Below are 19139 nucleotides of genomic sequence, written 5' to 3'. Positions count from 1 at the left end.
TCTTCAGGAGTAGCAGTTGGCTCGGGTACCTTCAGCTCCTTGTCGAGAACATATTCATTGTTCTCATACCGAGTGACCATCCTGATGTTTCTGATCCAATCTGTAAAGTTGGACCCATCAAAGATGACTCTCCCACAAAGATTCATGAGAGAGAAGGAGCTAGTAGGGTTTGAGCCAGAAGCATTGTTATTGGAAGACATCTGAAAAGAAGAGGGAATAGATTAGATTAGATATAGAGATAGTCCTTAACAAAACACCCAAATGTAATATTAAGGCTAGGACCCAACACAATATTTTATAACTTAGAAGAGGGATGTCGTAATCTAAGCTATAAGATATTTGAAGGTAGGTGAATGACGATTCACCAATTTCCACCATGAAAAACGAAATATTTAATTAGGTTTTAATTGGTTTAGAAACTCCTAGATTCTTTGAGATTCATTGAACTTTCTTCAATGGCATGTTTCAATCTCGAGTGTGCCCTTCAAGTTTTATGACAGGGATGCCGAGGATCACAAAACAAGGTGTGAAGTAACCATGCAAATTACTTGGTACCCTTAATGTATTACCCCTCAATCGATGTGTCGGTTAACCACACACGCTCCATCGATACTATGATAAACATTAAGTCACCCATTACCTACCTTGTTAAGTTCAAGTTAGTGTGCCGGTTAACCACACACGCTCCACTAACGACTTAAACAAAGTGTAAAGTGTAATTTCATGGATTAGCACCTTATTCACATTTTCCTAAAATAACTAAGATTGGGAATTCAATAAAGTTTAGTTACTTTAGTATTATCATTATACTTTTAATGAGAATTTATAAGTCCTTGTCCTACCCGTTCGGCTAACGACCCTCCACCAATCAAGGAAGCGGTGGGTGAGAGTGGACACCGATTAAGTTGCCATTTTATAGGCAACAACCTTATACCCCCCTTATAGACCGGCTTCGTGAATGAGGCGTACTAGCGGTAAGACGACTTGATCTTATACATATATAAATATTATTAAACTTATAATATTATAAAGTATAAGGGTTGAATTTTAACTTTTAAAATTCTAGGGGTTGGAACTAAAGTTTTTAATATGACTTTACATGTTCCAAAACTTGAGGGCAAGTTTTGTAAACTTTCAAAACTTTTCATTTCTCATAACTTATGAGTTAATGGTTATTAAAAATGAAGACTCTTCATTTTTTGTAACCTATGTGTTCTTTTAATGGTTATTTATAAATGTGACTCTTGGTTATCCATAACTTAAGAACTACTTATGGACTCCATTAAAACACATAAAGATCAAGAATTAATCTAATCAACTATTAGCACATAATTTTATGATCTTCTAAACTCATATGTTTATGAGTGTTCATATCCAAAATTTCAAGAATCGTAAGTACATATACAAAACTTGAAATTTTGATACGAGCTTTTGAACAAAACTTCGATTTTTCAAGTTTTTTTTTTTTTTTTTGCATCAAGTATCAAATAAACAAACCAGGCTCTGATACCACTGATGGGTTTTGAGCATTCTAACACTCCTATGGTGTACATGCAACCCTAGAAACCTTGGATCTATGTTTGACTAAGATACATGCAAATAATTATTTTTCCAAGGTTCTTATCCTAACTAGCATGGCATGGGATACTTGAATCAAATAAAACTAGTAGAATTACTTACCTTGTAGTAGTAGTTGATTGCTTGGAGTTTGAGAGCCTAGCACCAATAATGTGGATGCCTCAAATGGAAGTCACAAATCACCACAAACTTGGAAACTTGAGAGAATAGTCACAAACTTCTTGAAATCGGCCCTCTTGGTTTACACACATCAACTAGTGCAATTTCAAGAACCAAAGCCTCCTTTATATAGTATGGTGGATTAGGGTTACATCCATGTAAACCCTAATACCCATGTCTTTTCATTTCCATGAGATCCATGGGTTAAAGCTCCATGGAGTATCCATAGACTTTCCATGCAAGCCTAGCCCATTCCAAATAAGCATTAGCCCACACTATATAAATACAAGAGCCCATATGTAATTAGTCATACTTTTGATCTCTAAATTAATTCTAAATTAATTATAGATCAATACTAATTAAATAATATGATTTTATATTAATATATTAGGACTTATAATATATTAATAAATCATAACTTATACTATTCTCAAACGATTATCCATAAATTGTTCGGGTGAAGTGCAACCCAAATGGACCATGCCGGGTCGGGTCAAGTACATACCAAATATAGTTATGGACTTAGACACTATATCCAATATGACTATCCATTCACACTTGTCCACACAAATTAAGGAGGCTCAACTAGAAGCCTTGAAAACTGAAAATGTGGCGAGTGAATCCCTGAGAGGGATGGATAAAAACTTGGAAATCAAGGGTGGCGGAGCCTTATATTTCATGGATCGTATCTAGACACCGAAACACAGTGGTTTCAGAGACTTGGTCATGACGGAAGCGCACAACACTAGATATTTCGTCCACCCAGGTTCAGATAAGATGTATCTAGATCTTAAGAAACTATACTGGTGGCCTAACATGAAAGCAGATATTGCTACCTTCGTGAGTAAATGTCTTACTTGCGTAAAGGTTAAGGTCGAGTACCAGAAACCCTCAGGATTACTAAAACAACCGGAGATACCGGAGTGGAAATGGGATCAGATTACTATGGACTTCATAACCAAGTTGCCCAAGACAACAGGTGGACTTGATACCATTTGGGTCATCGTCGATAGATTGACCAAATCCGTGCATTTCCTACCAATCAAAGAGACTGACAAGATGGAGAAGCTAACAAGAACTTACATTAGGGAAATTGTACGACTGCATGGTGTTCCTATATCCATTATCTTTGATAGAGATAGTAGATTCACTTCAAGGTTCTGGCAGTCGCTACAAAGTTCCCTAGGAACTAGGCTGGACATGAGTACAGCCTACCATCCGCAAACCGACGGGCAAAGTGAGAGAACAATACAAACTTTGGAAGATATGTTGAGAGCCTGTGTGATTGACTTTGGAAAGGTATGGGATACTCATTTACCCCTTGTCGAATTCTCCTACAACAACAGTTATCACACAAACATAAAGGCTGCTCCGTTCGAAGCCCTCTATGGATGTAAGTGCAGATCCCCTCTATGCTGGGCTGAGGTGGGCGACACACAGTTAGCTAAAGGACGAGTTCCTGACAGCACTCTCACACGTCCAGAAATCATACGGGAAACGATAGAGAAGATCGTTTAGATTCGTGAACGATTGAAAGCCTCTAGAGACCGACAGAAAAGCTACACTGACAAAAGGAGAAAACCTTTGGAATTCTAGGTTGGAGACCGCGTTCTATTGAAAGTCTCACCCTAGAAGGGCTTGATACGCTTTGGAAAGCGTGGAAAGCTAAATCCAAGATACGTAGGGCCTTTCGAGATTCTCGCTGGAATCGGCCCTGTAGCTTACAAACTCAATCTACCTCGTGAACTCAGTAACGTACATTCTACTTTCCACGTCTCGAACTTGAAAAAGTGTATGTCCGACGAGACTCTTGTAATCCCACTCGACGAGATCGAGATCAATGAGAGCCTCAACTTCGTGGAAGAACCAGTAGAGATCATGGACCGAGAGGTCAAGCAAACAAAGCAAATCTGTATCCCGATAGTGAAGGTTCGCTGGAATGCCAAGCGAGGACCTGAATTCACTTGGGAGCGTGAGGATCAGATGGAACTGAAATATCCTCATCTTTTTACTTAGTTATTTGTAACTACTTAATTGCTTAAACTCTAATTTCTGGACGAATCTCTAACGGGGGGATGATGTGAGAACCCGAAATTTCTATCTTATACAACCATTCAATTCAATCAAAGTCAGACTTGTTTCTGCTATCTATTAGCACTGTTTAGAGTCTGTTTGAGTGTTCTAAGCCTAGTACCTTCAAGAGGTAATTTTAGGAAGTATATTCTAGAGTTCAATGTGCATCATTCAAGCGATAAAACTCCAAGAATTGGAGTTTACAGCCATAAACTAGAGTTTACGGCCGTAAACTCTATAGTATATATATGACACTTAGTCATTTTTATCACTTTTACCATTTCAAGCCAAAGAACTCATTCTCTCTCAAGTATCATCCGATTTTTCTCTTAGATCTTCAAGATTGTAAGTGTTTCTTCCCTTGATTTGTTGATTCCTTTCACTATCTAGTATGAATCATTGATTTCATCCATAAAATCTCTTCTTTTGGGTAGATCTTCAAGTGTTCTTCATTTCACCAAGAACACCAAGAACACACACTAGTGTTTTTGGACCTTAATCACCCTATAAAGCTTCTATATCGTAAGTACTCTTTCCTTAGCTTGATATATACTTGAATCACATGATAAACACCTTGAAAACATCAAGAATTCAAGAACAAAAGGTGTTTACGGCCAAGACAATCTCCCTTTACCGTAAACCCTAATTAGTGGTGCACTTGTGCCACAAATCCCTCCTAAGGCTTAGACATGAGACTAGATCACTTCTTTCATGATTGTAAGACCTTAACACACAAAATGGTACAAAATACCATGAGTTTACGGTCGTAAACTCATAGGTCCGTAAACCCATAGGCCGTAAACTCATGGGGGTATTACCATTTGGGTCGTAAACTCCTATGTGAGGCCCTACACCCCTTATATGCAACCCTATGTGGTTTAACACTTCATAAAAAGTGTTTCCTAGTCCCTAAGGTTGTTCCATTTCATGATTAGTTGTTATAAACACTAATTTGATGCACATATGTGTCATTATATGCTAAATAGGATCCGTGTGTGCTCAAGCATTCACTTGACACTTAGCATCCTTATCGATCTTACATTCGAGTTACTCACTACAGGTGAGTTCATACCCCTTAACTTATCTTTTAAATGATCTTAAATGCTTTTATGGGGGGAATACAAGTAGAAAACATATTAGTTATATAATCAATCACATGTTAGTTATAACTATGTTTCAAACAAAGGATTTCATATACTTCAAACTGTGTTTCAAACAAACTGTTTTTAAATCCTTTTATAAACTGAAATCAAGTCGTTAATATTTATTGTTAAACTCTTCAAATGTATTTCGAAACCTCTTTTAAAATTTATATATTGTCAAAAGCATGTCTATATATGTATAGTTATATAAGTAATGTTTAAAGGACTTAGGACTGATAACTCGCCTTACTTCTTGTTCCTTGTTTGGTTGTGGACTTAGGGTATTCGGTTGTTTGTCCGAATGTCGTCTAAATATTAGTTATATATTATGTATACATATGTAGATATAAAAGTTCTATCAATCAGTTCAGTACCTTTGGGTAGCAAAGGTATACAATCATTCATTCAACTACAGAAATCACTAGTAAACTATAATAGGTATAGTTTAGGAGAGCACTATCACTATAACAGAGAATACTATAACAGAGAATACTATAACAGAGAACACTATAACAGAGAATACTAGACAGAGAATACTATACAGAGAATACTATATATAGAATACTATTACTATATCAAGTATACTATAACAAGATTCAAGATAACATAATGTGAGATACTACTTCATGACACAGCAACCATTTTGTTGTGTCACGTTTTGTAACCAGAATCTCCTGGAGGGAGAGCGTGAGTTTGCGTATAGATCTATACTGGATTGACTATCCTACACCTAGTTGTTCGCTACAGTGGGACTTGCAATTCTACGGGTGCCAAATGTCATTTCTTCCGACGTCTTTCATCGTCGTGTTATATTCGGTTTAGTATGGTAACAACCTCATCACATTTTACTTTATATAAGCCTTTTTGGTTTAAGGTAGTTATTACTACAGTGATTACTACATATAATACTGTACTACACACACACAATTTTCCCATTGCATTCAAATTGTGATCTTCTCACATAAAGGGTAATGTAAAACTATATTATGGTAATGATAGTCATATTTGGGAAAAACATTCACTTTTACAAAGAAACAAACATAAGAAACAGTCGAGTCATGGTAGAAGACTACTTTTATACTAGTAGAAAATATAGGATTTTCTAGGAGTTTTCAAACATTTACAAACACTTTCAGGAAACTTATACAAACATTGACACTAAATATTTATGAACTCACCAGCTTAAATGTTGATCTACGCTTTCAAAATAACTTGTATTCTCAGGTCATCAGTACACAGGTACAGTCGACCAGGTTTTGAGAAGCCGGAGCATGTTCAAGACTCGTCTTTTATTTTGATTATTCATTTTGGTGTCTTACTACTTTCAAAGAACACAATTGTATTAAAGTATACTATTAATGTAATGGATGATGTTGTTGCTTGTTTAGTACTTTGCATTGTTATGATACTGTACATGACGTCCTCCGCCCCCGAATGTTTCCGCCGTTCCGGTTTTGGGGTGTGACAGCTATTTTGGGCCCATAAGCAAGTTAGGATCATATAAAGGACTTAATGGATATAGGGTTGTAGATCTAGCTTTAGGATGGAGTCCTAATAGATAAATTTGGAAACTTTATCCAATAAGTCGGTGAAAGGAACTAGATCTAAAGTTGTGGCCTTGTGGGTATTGATCTAAAGGAATTAAGCACTTAATGAAGATTTTGGCTTTCTACCAGAAGTCACGATGTGACAAGGGGTTTGTCACGACGTGGCGGTGCTTGAAATCGTGATTGTTTTGTCCTTACTCTCTCACGACGTGACACATGGGTTATTACGACGTGAAGTTTTCTTTGGCTAAGCTGACCATTGACTTTGTAGAACTTTAACCGTTGACTTTTACTAGTTTCACCCGGGTCAAATTTGGAGGACTTGGAATGTTGATTGAGGATTTATCTCTTTTGGTGATTAGTCGGTTCGCGGGATTGAACAGTTTACGGAATTAGAGTGTGGCTGTGCTTCTCTGATTATGTGATTCAGGTGAGTTTCTCATTGTGCCACATATCCCATTATATATCCTTTACATGTTAGGATACATGTGTTGTTAGAACACAAGTATGTTAGTGGCTGAGATAACTCCTTTGTATATATGTACAGTATGGGACACTTAGTGTCTTTGAATGCTAGACTGATAGGGTCTTGCGTGTCTATTCTATGGTACATTTAGGGGATTATGTTTGGGTAGAGTAACTAGGGAAGGCTATTTGTTAAGGGTATGGACATACATGTATTTTTCTATGTTGTTATGTTGCATTATTATTTGATAGTCATAGCCTGGGTTCTATGTAGGTTAAGTTGGATAGCCTAAAAACTCTTAGACTAATACCTGATTCTGATGTTCTTTTATGATTGTTCCCTCTCGGGTGGGTTATCTGTTCCACTGTCTATCTAATCCCTAACTACTTATGACTTCATGAATTTTATGGAAACACTATGGTTGGATCACAACACTGATAGGAGTACTGTGTTTGGATCATATCACTAATAGGAAAGATTGTGGTTGGATCATAGCACTAAGAGGAAAGACTGTGGTTGGATCATATCACTGATAGGGAAGATTGTGGTTGGATCATAGTACCGATAGGAAAGACTATGGTTGGATCACAACAACTGTATGAAAGATCATGGTTTCGCTCCTGACAATGGAGTCAGGGTTATGATGGGTTTTATACAAAAGAACATCATATGTGCTCTTGCAAACCCTAATGCTTGGATCTAGGTTTCTCTATTGTACATGCAATTCATCCAAGACTCAAGAACCCTAATCTAGCATATGCATTTCGAAATTATCACATAAGAGCAGATCTAGATGATTACCTCTTCTTCAATGGCTTGAATCTTCTTGTCTTTGGAGCTTAGAGTCACAAGTGTCACTCCTCTAATGGCTTACAAACACCACAAGCAAGAGAATGGCTTATGAGAAGGAAGAGGAGCACCAAAAACGACCTAGGGTTCTTCCAAGAGAGTTCACCACGTTTTTGGGGCTATAGGGGTCTTTATATAGTGAGGCTATTAGGGTTTTCAATTAGGAAACCCTAATTTGACTGCTTAGGCCCTAAGCAGCCCATGGACTCCCTTTAGAACACCCCTTGGACGAATTCCTTATGGGCTTCCCATAGAATTCGTCCAACCTATGTTCCAAGGTGATCCATAGCCCAATTTCAATTATCTTATAATTACAATTCCAGTCCCCTAACTTTAATTAATGTCTTTTAGTCACAAAACTAACTATTAATTAATTCTTGACTAATATTAATTAAACAATATGATTTCTCCTCTAATATATTATTCATATAATATATTAATAAATCATAATTAATCCTCTTTCTCCATAAATCATCCTATCAAGTTGCTTTGGTGAAGGCAACCCAAAAGGACCATGCACAACCGGGTCAAGTACATACCAAATATAGTTACGGGCTTAGACACTAATCTAACAGTCTCCCACTTGGATAAGTCTAGTAACTATAATGTAAGTACAATCCGATTAGCAATCGTAGCTCTCAAAGACGCTGTCGAACTCTGATCTCATCAGCAACTTGTCCTTTAGATAAGGGATCATATATTCCTCCATTCTAGATATTGTATGAACTGAGACATGGATTTTAATCATACTCTCTGTTCGTGTGTTGTTTCCCGATTTCCGATTTATGACGACTGACAACAGACTACACTTGAACACATTAACTTAGTCCCGGCTTCGCCAAGCGCTTAGGGTGTCATCACTTAATCATCGAGGGGCCCACAAATATCGATTTTATCCCACTTTGGGTAAAAGGAACGGATAAACTTCGACTCAATGCTCGCTTGTACTAACTCACCGAATCACACACAACAATACGTTTTATAACACCAAGTTACTGATGCGTTTACATATTATCAATGTGTAACCGGCTCGCAAGATACAACTCACACATCTCGGTTTCAAGAATATAAGATATTACCGTCTCACCAATCACTCGTGATAAAATCCATGAAGCGATCCAAGTGAGCGTGGGTTTAATCCAATACTCTAATCTTATAGCAGTACTCATGAACTCTGCAACAAACTTGTGCTATGTCAAAACATTTTAGACAATCTACAGACGGATTCATGACAGCCTTCTTTCATACCTACTTCCAAAGTATGAGCGACTGTGGAGGGTTCGAATAATCTTATTATTCAGGAATTCAAAACATACAAAGTGAAACACAAGAATAATACTAATCCTATATGGCCCCAAACCTTTGAGTATAAATAAAACACCTTTTATTTAATCACCATATTGATTACTCATTATTTGTTGTTTCGGGTAATCAACTTCTTACTTGAATTATAACAACAATTGTCCCATGCTCTTAGCATGCACACTATGTTTTTCCTATGGTCTTTACTTTGTGAAATACATCAAATGAACACATTTCCAATGATGCTCATTTCACAATTCCTAATCTTAATCAATTAGTGTAAGAATACATACTCTCGCCACTACTAGAATATGTTAGATTCTAACATTTTATGCAACGGTCCTTTCGTAATATCACAGCGCCAAAGTCACCAAGACTTTGCCAATGAAATTACAAAGTGCTCTATTGGAAATTGTTACAAGACAACTCCATATTCATGAAGTCTCACATTCAAAGTACATTCCTTTGAACATCCTTCTTGCATAGAAGTTTCTAATCTAGACATAGATTCTTAACGACCAAATCCCAATAAGGAAACATTTCCATATTTTCCATATGACAACTCATTCTAAATATAATCTTATCTATTCATAATAATGTCAATATGGTCCATCCATGACTATACTTCCAACTATCCACAAGCGACCAATCTTTGGCGAACCTTAGATTGTCCTTGACAGTTGTTTAATTATTTTAGTCAAATCCGGTAGAACGGTCGAATATTACAGCATATGCAATCGATCCTATACCCGAAGCATATGGGATACGATTCATAATGAAAAATGTGATACTTTACTAGGTTCTTGCTATAATATTGTCATAATATTTCTATTTGCCGTGTTCTCAAAATTCGAACTATAGAGGGATGTCGTAATCATAATCGAACTTTGAGAATGCAAATAATAAATATATCCTTGACTAAATTCAATTAAAATTTCTCGATCTAAGCTTTTAGATTGGAAATGAAGTACAACATTCTCTCCCTTAATTATAACAAAACAACTTTTCAACCCCTGCAACTTTGCAAAGTGAAACTTTTGTTTTTCTACAATTAATATTGCCAACTTGCAATACTTAAAATAATAATAATCATGCTCCCACTAACATGATGATTATATCCATTCCAGCATAACATTTATACTCCCACTAGCTTTGACACGTATTCAGAAAACAGTTGGACTTCTAAAAGACAATACTTATTGACTTCCAAAGTTCATATTTCCAATACGATGTGCTTTGATAAGCCTTTATCTAAGCTTCTCAAAATCACACACCTTTCCTAAGACAGCTCACATGTTTGTCTAAACTAATTCAGAACTTATATTACTAAGTCCCAAATGTTCAGACCAATTGCCAAATCTCACAATTCGAACTATGAAGAGGGATGTTGTAATCATAATCGAATTTGAGAATGCAATTTACATAATCGCTATCTCCATAAAATCTCTCTTAGTGAAAGCGTTTCCTCACAATCATTTTCATGAAGGAGAGAAACGTTATGACACTTAGATTTTATGGTGCATGTGTTCCTATCCATGTGGATTTGTCATAATCATAATCATAAGATAATGTTTGTGACAAATCCAAACTCTTATGGACAGAACTTGTTCATACTTGATTCTTTGCCATCAAGGGTCCCACCATTGCTTTCAAGTTATTTAGCAGCTCACTTATGCCAGTCAATGTACTTTCATTAAACAAGGTGCTTGCCATATGCAGTCTATTGAGAACTCGTAGAACTCATATGCATAATCAACTCAACTGGATTGGCACAGAAACAAGAATACGTCAACATGATAGGTTACAATCCTCAAGTCGTATGCTAGTGTTTAATAGGTTTACTTCTTGATTTGTTCTTGAAACTTTTCGAGATCTTTAGACTCCCACTGACCTCTTGACATATTAGATTCTCTTATCAAGAAACATTTCTTGACAAAAACAAATATCCAAGAGTTATTGTGTGTCTCTAGAAAAAACCTACATGCAATTCGGTACTAGTTGGTCTTTGTCTTATTCAAGACATCACAACTTACCAAAATGTGCAAGTGTAAGAACATTCCTACTTAAGATTATGTTACTCAAGTCACAATCTTGGAGTATGACTCTAAGACTTGATTTTGGAATGAAGTACGATACATCTTATTGACTTAACCATTTCAACAATTCTCCATTCCTCTTCTTAGCCAAACTAGTGCACTAAGGTGTCCTTAGAGGATTAATTGTAATATGGTTCCTATGATTACCAAGACGATCATAAAACACGATACAAAAGTACTATCCCTTCTTCTTACATTGGAGAAACTTTTTATCTTTCTGCCTTCATTGATTCTACTTATTCGTTCTGCCATTAATTGAAAATTTTTCAATGATTCAGAATTACACTTAATCTTGTAAGTATAACCACATTTACTAGACCTTTAGTAAATCATGACGAATAATGTTATTATTTATGGTGGACTTGACTAGTGCACAACATTGTGTACTAGTTCCTTTAGTCCTTCACTTGACTCACATACTTATGTGAACAATTTCTTAAGTACCAAGATTTCCATACATTACACAATACAAGTTGTAAGATTCCAAGTTTCTGTCCAATTGAAACTTGGGCGATGGGAATCTTTCCTTACTTAGAAAATTATGACACTACCATAAATAACATAACTAAGAATCACATCCATTTCAACATTGCTAATAATAGAAATACACAAACATCAATTTTTCATACATGTCATTGCAAGGATAAATAAATAAGACAAAATCAAAATTTATTTTATTGCGGAAAAAATTTTCCTTACAACGCAACTCAATTGAAAAACTATGCTATTACATTTCTTAGCAATCTATCCTAACTCTAAGGAGCAGCTTAAAATCTGATCTTTGAATCCATGCGATCAAAATCCATTTCTTGGCGATCAGACTCAGCTCACTTCTTCCTTTAAGCTTCCTTTCTTTTCTTCGATTCTACAAAACATCAAAAATGTAATCTTATCACATAATGTATCAAGAATCAAAAATAGGAACTTATAGAGTTAGTTAATGGATTTTACCTGAAGCGGAGCCAAACGTCTTGACTCTCCCATCTCTTAGATCTCTCGGGTAGACAGGGCAGCTTCGTCTCCAATGCCCCTTCTCTTGGCAATAAAAGTAAATTGACTCTTTTGGAATAGCACACGGAACTACTTCAGACTTTGCCTTTCTCTTATGATCAAACTTTTCGACCATGGCATGCCTTTCGTTGCCATTGCCTACGTCCATAGAGTTTTGGAAGGCAGATCCACCAAACAACTTTGCTTCTCCAGTGCGCCAAATCATTTTTGATTCAGCAGCAACAAGCAAATAGGTGAGATCGATGAGGGTCACGTCGTGGTCCATCATATAGTACTCTCTTACGAACTCACTATATGAGTCAGGAAGCGACTGAAGAACCCAGTCAACAGCTAGCTTCTCACAGACAACGACTCCCAACATTCTTAACCTATCAATGTGTGACTTCATCTCTAAGACGTGTGCACACACTGACTTTCCTTCTTCATCTTTACTTGCCAAAAGGGCTTGAGTGAGCTTGAACTTTTCAAGCCTTTGAGCTTGTGGGTTAGAGAGAACAATAGGAGGAGGTGGAGGAAGTGAAGCATGATCTCTTGTTCCTCGATCGAATCGTGGAATATCATCTTCATGCGGAAAGCTTGTTCCAAGGGATTTGGGAAGACCATAGTTGTCATACTTTGACATCTACAAAATGGGAGAAAATTCAAGTTAAATGATTGATTGATTGAGTCCTTAATAAAACACCCAAATGAGATATTAAGGCTAGGACCCAACACAATACTCTACAACTTGGGATAGGGATGTCGTAACCCAAATTGCAGAACATTTGAAGGTAAGTGAATGACGATTCACTAATTTTCCACCATGAAAAAACGAAAAGAATATTAAGTTTTAAATGTATTGAAAACTCCTAGATCTTTTGAAATTCATTGAACTTTTCAATGGCATGTTTAAATCTCGATATGCCCCTCGATTTGTGATTGGGATGCCGAGGATCACACAACAGGGTGTGAATAACCATGCAAATATACATGGTGCCCCCAAAGTTACAATCACCTATTCGATGTGCCGGTTAACCACACACGCTCCATCGAACTATGAAAAACATCGAGCCACCCTTTGCCACCTTTGCTTAGAACCCAATTAGTGTGCCTGTTAACCACACACGATCCACTAATGTCTTAGCAAGGGTACAAAGTGTAATTTCATGGAATTGCATCAATTCACTTTTGCCTAAAGTAACTAAGATTGGAATTTGGTAAAACATTTAGTTACTTAATTATTCATTATACTTTTAATGAGGAGAGGGCTTGCCCAATCCTACCCGTTCGGCTAACGACCCTCCACCAATCAAGGAAGCGGTGGGTGAGAGTGAACACCCATTAAACGGCCATTTTATAGGCCATAACCTTATACCCCCTTTATAGATCGGCTTCGTGAATGAGGCCTACTAACGGTAAGACTAGCAGTTTAAGTTATACATATATAATATTAGACTTTTAATGTTATATATATATATATATATATATATATATATATATATATATATATATATTACAAGGGTGTATTTTACACTTTTAAAATACTAGGTGGTTTAACTTTATAAATTACACTTTTAAATATATACCATATCATTATGGATTTATTAATTCTCTTTTAATTAACTTAATAAAACCATAAGGGTGTAATTTGAACTTTTCAAAACTACGGTTTTAGAATTTAAAATTTCAAAAAATTAAACTTTTAATCAAAATTTAAATTCCAAAACTTGAGGGCAAGTTTTTGAAACATTTAAAAACATTAGGGTTTAGAATTTAAATATTTCAAAATTTTTAATCAAAAATTTAAATTCCAAAACTTGAGGGCAAGTTTTGAAACTTTTCAAAACACAAAGGATCAAATAGCAAATAATTTTAAATTAAACAATTAATTTAATGATTATCTAAATTTGACCTAATCAAGATTATTTACAAGATAATTCACCAAATAAATTCAAATAATCAAACATTATCAAATAAGGAATTTATTATTCAAATAATTGGTAATTATCTCTTGTTTTGTTAAGGATATTGTCAAAAAGGTAATAAAATTCGGATTTTATTAAACTAAAACGATTTAGGTAAGTATCCTTAAGCAAAACAGCAAGAAATCCCGAAAATCTTTCTGTCTGACAGCTAAACTCGTCGAGTCCACATTGGAATTCGTCGAGTTCCTCATGGAACTCGTCGAGTTCATCAGACAGTTAGCACAAAAATCGATTTTAAAGCATGAATGAACAATCAAGGCATCAATACAATAGAAACCAATCAAGGCTCTGATACCACTGATGGGTTTTATACAAAAGAACATCCTATGTGCTCATGCAAACCCTAATGCTTGGATCTAGGTTTCTCTATTGCACATGCAATTCATCCAAGACTCAAGAACCCTAATCTAGCATATGCATTTCGAAATTATCACATAAGAGCAGATCTAGATGATTACCTCTTCTTCAATGGCTTGAATCTTCTTGTCTTTGGAGCTTAGAGTCACAACTGTCACTCCTCTAATGGCTTACAAACACCACAAGCAAGAGAATGACTTATGAGAAGGAAGAAGAGCACCAAAAACGACCTAGGGTTCTTCCAAGAGAGTTCACCATGTTTCTGGGGCTATAGGCATCTTTATATAGTGAGGCTATTAGGGTTTTCAACTAGGAAACCCTAATTTGACTGCTTAGGCCCTAAGCAGCCCATGGACTCCCTTTAGAACACCCCTTGGACGAATTCCTTATGGGCTTCCCATAGAATTCGTCCAACCTATGTTCCAAGGTGATCCATAGCCCAATTGCAATTATCTTATAATTACAATTCCAGTCCCCTAACTTTAATTAATGTCTTTTAGTCACAAAACTAACTATTAATTAATTCTTGACTAATATTAATTAAACAATATGATTTCTCCTTTAATATATTATTCATATAATATATTAATAAATCATAGTTAATCCTCTTTCTCTATAAATCATCCTATCAAGTTGCTTTGGTGAAGGCAATCCAAAAGGACCATGCACAACCGGGTCAAGTACATACCAAATATAGTTACGGGCTTATACACAAATCCAACAGGTTAGGCCCGTATACTCCCTAGGGTTGGGCCCGATACACATGATATATGTATGTGGATAGGAGATTCAATTTCTTGGCGCTAGAGTCGAGATCTTGTGTGCATGCATTGTACGTATGATGGAATATGTGGTATGCTGAGGAAATCACTAAGCTTTTTGCTTATAGTTGTGGATTAAACTTTTTGCAGGTTGTTTATGAGAAGAGCTCGGCGGGACTGTACATACGCATCGAAAATGTTCGTTTCTACAGTTTTGTAAACTTAACTCATATGTTGTATAGTTTTAATCAAATGAATGTTATTTGATGGTTTTTAAAACAAAGGTTTTAATTGGTTATTATATTTTAAAAATTAAAAATCTCTTTTTAATTTTCGGTACGTTACACCATGTCAACAAGCCAACGTGTTCTGGCGCTAGGGCCTTTCTTCCCGAAGAACTTAGGAGCCCTGCAAGCATGGAACTCACGAAAAGCGAGGGCACGGGCCCCAAACTAACCAACGGCCAACTCCGCACGAAGAGCCTCAAAACACTCGTCCATCAACTCAATCATCTCCTCCTTGATCGACCCGAGCATGACATGGGCCACCTCAAGGATTGCTCAAGAAATCTCAGACATGATAAAATCACGTGGCTCATCATTAATAGGTCCATCACCAGAGCCATAACGAGAACCACCTCCATGACGAGTCACCATCACCATTCTAAAAAAACAACAAAAGGGTCAAAACATACTTAAAGAATCTCCTGTACTACAAGCCTCTTAGAATCTCTGTGACTCTCTATTATTGGAGTACGAATCATGTGCTTTCAGTAGTACTAGCCCAATACTACCTTCCACACCTATCCTTACTTTCCTCAAGAATCATCACGAATCATATAAGTCACTCCCCTTTGACTACACTCATAGATCCTCATGCTAAACAATATACATAGCATACTAAAGTACTTCCTAGGCTTTCTGATACGTGTTGATTGTACTAGTTTTAATCCTACTAACTTCAACACAAAGACAAACACACGAAAGGTAGTGTACCTATCGATTAGCAGTTTAGTTCAGGTAAGTAGGGTATCGAACACAGGGAACGGTAAACAATTAAAATTAATACTAATATTATCTAAATAAAACAGTATTTAAAAGGGGGTTTTCTCTAGTTTTGCAAGACTAGAAACTTAAGCAATTACTAAACACTTAAAAAAAGGACAATTAACAACTAAAAGAGAAACAAAAGACCACTAGATTCAATAAGATAAAAGAGACTTCCGTTTAGATTCGATTCACTTATTCCTATGGTTGATTTTGTGGCAAGTGCAATGGATTAATATATCAATGGTTACCGATTTCTAATATGATCAGGTTCATGTTCACTATTACTAATCCTTTAGCAAACAAGTTAATTCAAACAGTGGCCAACTGATTAAACTAACAGGTTTCTTAGTGTTCAGTTCGAATCAAGTAAGACTTGTAATATTAGTTAACTAAATTGGTTGATTCAATTAACTCATATGTGGTTGGTCATCACACATGCTCACAGATTAACTTACTTATTTTCTAGTTAACCCTAGGTTATGTTCACAACACTAGGCATACAATCTTGTTTTCACAAAACTATAATATTTAAGCAATCAAGAAGATGTTCATGCATCTCAATTAACTTAGTTATTAACAGAAAATAATTATCATTAACACATAAGGATCTTTTAACAAGCTTAACAAGATAAATAACCAAATCAATATAATCCAAAGCCACTAATCAAACCATATTCATAAGATCATCTAGTCTAAACAGAAGTATGGAGTTTTAGCCCATAACTTTAGCAAATAAATCCATAAAAACGAAATTCATCAATGTAGACATAATGTAAACAACATAATTAAGTAAATTACTAATGATTTTGCCTTTAAATCTCTTCAATTCCAAGCGTCTAGTAGAATTTCGAAAACCACAGCTTCTAAGAACCTCTCTGGCCTCCAAAATTCTCTAAAAACCTCCAGTAAAAGTTAGGGTTTCGAATGAAAACGATCTATATATAGATTCTAAAAAACAGCTCAACTTGTCGAGTTTTATGACCCAACTCGCCGAGTTTTTCACCTAAAAAGTGTGTACGGAAAGGCACTATTTTGTCGGGAATCTTCATCTCAACTCGTCGAGTTGGGACACCAAACTCGACGAGTTTTTCTTCAATTTTGCCTTCTTCCTTCAAAATCCAATTTCGAAGCTTCCAATGGCTAGATTCGCTTCCTTTCACATCCGAGCATGTCTTTGTTGTTGAAAATGAAATTTTAAACTAATTAAGCACCTTTTGTTCATTATTTGAGATAAAATCAACATAAAGTATTAAGATAATGCATAAATTTTATGATTAAATATGCCCATATCACTTTCCTAGGATTTCTCTCCCTATACGTGTCGAGAAGGTCTCTGTTGACACTAAAAATTATCCCATGAATGTTGGTCGTACATAATCACAATAAAATAGATGTTCAAATAGATGTCTATACCATAAGGCCTTCATCAAACAAGAACAAGTAACAAGGCTGAATCAAACATTCTAAGGCTATCTAGTCTTAACTATGTACCACCCTAGTGCATTCATCAAACAATTTCCAGTATCAGCATGAACCTAAAGCACCTAATCAATTCTCACATATCAGGAATACAAAGGCCTCTCTTAGCATGCATACTAATCATGTCATCCTGAGCAGATCCTTAGCCATATTCTAGCATGCAGCTCATATAATAACATACTAAGCATAACATTCATGTATGGGTATTTTGGGAATAACTTACTTGAGCTAGCTAATTGCATGCATCACACCCCTTTCTTTATAAAAAAATCTTTTTAGAAAATCATTTTCTTTTGAAAGATTTTGTTAATCCTCAGTTTAAGTTCAGACACATCGGAAAGTGTGTCCAAATCCCTCAGATAAAGGATTTGATACCAACTTGTAACGTCCCAAAAATACTAAGTAAAAATTTCATTTTTGAAACAATCAAAATCATTCATTCATTGGTTTAAAAGACAATTAAAGTGTAATGTATTCTCAAAACATTATAGTGAATACAAAATTAGATATTACTAAATAGAACTCCAGTGGATGCAGTGCGATCAGACCGTGCTCTTCCTTTTGGAACCAGAAGTACTTGAAACATTTAAACATAAAACCGTAAGCACAAGGCTTAATGAGTTATTCAAAATACCACATACCATGCACAACATAACGAGCCTATTTCAACCCCAAATGAATGTTATAGGCCAGAACATAGCCTTACAATCACCTCCTGTCATGGGCTAAATCATGGTCTTTTCCTGCAATGCCAATGGCAAAATCTTGGTCTTACATGCAAGTGTCATGTGTCATATCCTGGTCTTCCATACAATTACCAGGAGCCAAATCTTGGTCTTTCATATAATTTCCAAGGTTCAGACCTTGTTCTTCCATGCAAGAGTTACAAAGACAACTAGCATCCTACATAATATAGTGAGAAGACTTACCTCACACTTGAAGTTGAATACTATATTATAGTCATGAAATTGGTGCTACGCCCCACCTAGTGAAACACCTAAGGTCAAACCTTAGCCTACCTTCTATAGCTAGCAATTTGACCAAAAGTCAACCAGGTCAAAAAGTAAATGGTAAATGGTCACCACGTTGTGGCCAACCCATGGACATGTTGTGGCAGCTAAACGATGAAACTGTCATGGAAAACCCATCACCAAGTCGTGGCTAACCTCATGCCACGTCGTAGACACGTCTCAACAAGATAGACACATTGCATCACACCACTACGTTGTGGACCTTCCTTGGCCACGTCGTGGGTTTCATTCAGGAAGATATTTCCTTATTTAAGCTTATTCCATTAAGTCAACCA

Source organism: Lactuca virosa, chromosome 9 (assembly GCF_052849685.1).
Source record: "Lactuca virosa cultivar CGN04683 chromosome 9, Lactuca_virosa_CGN04683_v6, whole genome shotgun sequence".
NCBI lineage: Eukaryota > Viridiplantae > Streptophyta > Magnoliopsida > Asterales > Asteraceae > Lactuca > Lactuca virosa.
This window is presented reverse-complemented; position numbering follows the sequence as displayed.